This window comes from Triticum dicoccoides, chromosome 3B (assembly GCF_002162155.2).
Source record: "Triticum dicoccoides isolate Atlit2015 ecotype Zavitan chromosome 3B, WEW_v2.0, whole genome shotgun sequence".
Classification (NCBI taxonomy): domain Eukaryota; kingdom Viridiplantae; phylum Streptophyta; class Magnoliopsida; order Poales; family Poaceae; genus Triticum; species Triticum dicoccoides.
The window spans coordinates 84,869,374-84,872,861 of NC_041385.1; positions in this window are offsets into that span (position 1 = coordinate 84,869,374).

The window sequence follows — 3,488 nt, forward strand, 5'->3', positions numbered from 1 at the left end:
CACACCGCAGGTCACCAGGTTTAATTCCGGATCTGCTGTGCAAAGTGGATCTGGTGCTTCTTCAGGATCCTCTGCGGCTGAGTCTGTATTGCCTCCGTTACAACAAACTACATATCCTATTCAACCAACAAGCTCGCGTGTCACAACTTGACTACAAAAAGGTATAAGGAATCCAAAAGTACGAACTGATGGAACTATACCATATGGCATGTTGTGTATTGCAGGGGAACCAACAAAGTTAGATGATGCACTCGGAGATCCGAGGTGGAAAAGTGCAATGGATGAAGAGTACTCTGCACTCATGAGAAACAAAACTTGGCATCTTGTGCCTGAGCAAAGAGGTAAAAATATCGTCGATTGTAAATGGGTTTATAGAATTAAAAAGAGAGCAGATGGCTCGATTGACAGGTATAAGGCGCGTCTTGTTGCAAAAGGTTTCAAGCAACGTTATGGTCTAGATTATGAAGATACTTTCAGTCCTTTTGTTAAAGCTGCAACTATTAGGCTTGTACTAGCTATTGCTGTGTCCAGGGGGTGGAGCTTGAGACAGCTAGATGTTCAGAATGCGTTTTTGCATGGTGTTCTGGAAGAGGAGGTTTACATGAGGTAACCACCTGGGTATGAAAATAGAAGAAACCCCCGCTATGTGTGCAAGCTTGATAAGGTGCTTTATGGCTTGAAACAAGCACCAAGAGCATGGTACTCAAGATTGAGTTCTCAGTTGGGGCAGCTTGGTTTTGTTGCATCCAAAGCTGATACATCACTCTTCGTTTATAACAAGGCAAACAAAATTATATTTGTGTTGATATATGTTGATGATATTATAGTTGCAAGTTCTTCACAAAGTGCCACTAATGCTCTTCTTCATGACCTAAGTTCAGAGTTTGCTCTTAAGGATCTGGGTGACCTACATTTCCTCCTTGGCATTGAAGTTAAGAAGGTTCAAGATGGCATAGTGTTGAATCAAGAAAAATATGCTACTGAACTACTTACAGTATGGTATGAAGGACTATAAGCCTTCACCCACACCATTGTCTTCTTCAGAAAAACTTTCGTCATTTGAAGGTGAACCACTCAAGGAAGAAGAAAGCACAAAATACAGGAGTGCCATAGGAGCTTTGCAGTATTTAACTTTGACACGGCCAGATATATCTTTTGCAGTTAACAAGGTTTGTCAGTATTTGCATGCACCTACTACTGCACACTGGACAACTGTTAAAAGAATCATAAGATACATAAAGCATACTGCAAGATTGGGTCTCCAGTTCAAACGGTCTAATTCTACTCTTATTAGTGCTTTTTTTGATGCTGACTGGGCAAGATGTATTGATGATAGAAAATCAACTGGAGGTTTTGCAGTATTCTTTGGCTCTAATCTTATCTCCTGGAGTGCTAGAACAAGCCATGGTTTCGAGATCAAGTACAGAAGCTGAGTACAAATCTCTTGCTAATGCCACTGCTGAAGTTATCTGGATGGAATCCTTGATTGCAGAATTGGGGATTAAGCAACATCGTGTATCTTGTCTTTGGTGTGATAACTTAGGAGCAACATATCTTTCTGCCAACCCAATGTTCCATGCCAGAACCAAACATATTGAAATTGACTTTCATTTTGTACGAGAAAGGATTGCAGCAAAGAAACTGGAAATCAGGTTTATTCCATCAAAGGATCAAGTTGCAGATGGATTCACTAAAGCTCTTTCAGTCAAGGCATTTGAAGAGTTCAAGAATAATCTCAACTTAGGATAGTTAAGATTAAGGGAGGGTGTTAGTGATACAATGGATGTAGCGTTTCCGATGTAATCTCTATGTAATGCAGCAGGCCGTAACTCTCTTTCCTCTCCCTATTCCTCTGTAACTCGTACATATCCTGGAGATCGTACGCAAACTCTTGTACGCCACGGCAGGGCTTCTGTCTCATATAAATAAACACCTCGCCGCTCCCATCAGGGAGTAGGAACACTTCCATCAAATCTTACACAGACAAACCTCTAGAAATCTAGGAATAAAATTTATCCAGATACAACGCTTTCTATCTGGATTAGCTTGCATTGCACATAGATGTGCAAGCTCATTAGCCTTTCTAGGAACATAAGACAAAACAAAGAACTGAAAACTCTTTGAAAGCTCTTTGATTTCCTGAAGCACAACAACAATCTCTGAACGCCCAAAGTTATTGGAATTCCATAGCTTCGTAATTTCCAAAGCATCTGTTTCAATGACGATGTTCCGGAGACCCATATTACCTGCAACTCGGACTCCATCTCTAATAGCCAATGCCTCCATAACAAAAGAATTGGCAGCATGTTCATACCATAGTGCCTGGGCACGAATGAGTTTACCTTCATGATCGCGCACACCTATCCCTGTACTTCCTTGGAGATGATCAGCCAAAAAACTTGCGTCCACATTCAGCTTAGTGCAATTAATTTCCGGGGGTCGCCATTTATCGCCAGCCTTAGTAGGCATTTTCTTTCCTTTGTTTGATCTGTTTCCCTCGGCCTGGTCAGGACCCACGTTGAGGTGCTTTTGAAAACTCAATCATATGGCCCAAAATATTTAAAGTTCTAGTTTCTTCTAAATCAAATTTTCTCTATGTATGACCAGGCCTCATAGAAAAATATACCAAGATCTACAACTATATATCAAAATAATTTCATTAGATTCTTCACATAAATTATAATTTTGTACTATATACATTTGATGTTGTAGATATTAGTAATTCTTCTGTGAACTTGATCAAATTCAAATACGTTTTATTTAGGACAAACCTAAATCTTCAAAACGGAGGAGCGACCTCCAATAACGACCTACCGAGTTGGTTTCAATCAATTCAAGGGCCGCCGGTAGCGGCCGGTCCTGATAATTACCAATCATGCACAATTGGCATGCGTTTTCACCATCTCTTTACGAAACCTGACATCTTTGCAATTATATACGGAATAACAAATAGGTTTAGCACCATAATAAGGGTGGAAGCGTTTTTCTTATTATGGTTGCTTTGGCTAGGTAGAAGTTTAAGAAGGTTGTTGAAGGCTAAAACCCAAATAGAAAAACTTATGTTTGCAATCTTGGTTTCATGAACCCTATTGATGTTGCTTCTTTCTTTATTTCCGTACGACATGCTTGAATGGAGATAATGGAAGATCGACCTTGAGGTCCCTGAATTTAGGAATAAGCGGGGAGGAAATATATAGTGTAGTACATTTATATTCACAAAAGACATGGCTTACAAAGTGCCACGCTATGTGCTTAGTAGACATTACCACCACATAAGTGCTTCATTAGTATATACATAGTGCTTCAAGACTTATGTATACTATAGCATGGTGTCTACACATGTGCTTACTTTGGATCACTACAAGTGCTTCATTATTATGGGGATAGCTATCTTGCGCGCGCATTGCAGTGCTCATTTTCCGACAGGCTCGATTTGGAAAGTGGCTTCAATACGTGGATTAATTAGGGGTGGATTAGCCCCCCCCCCC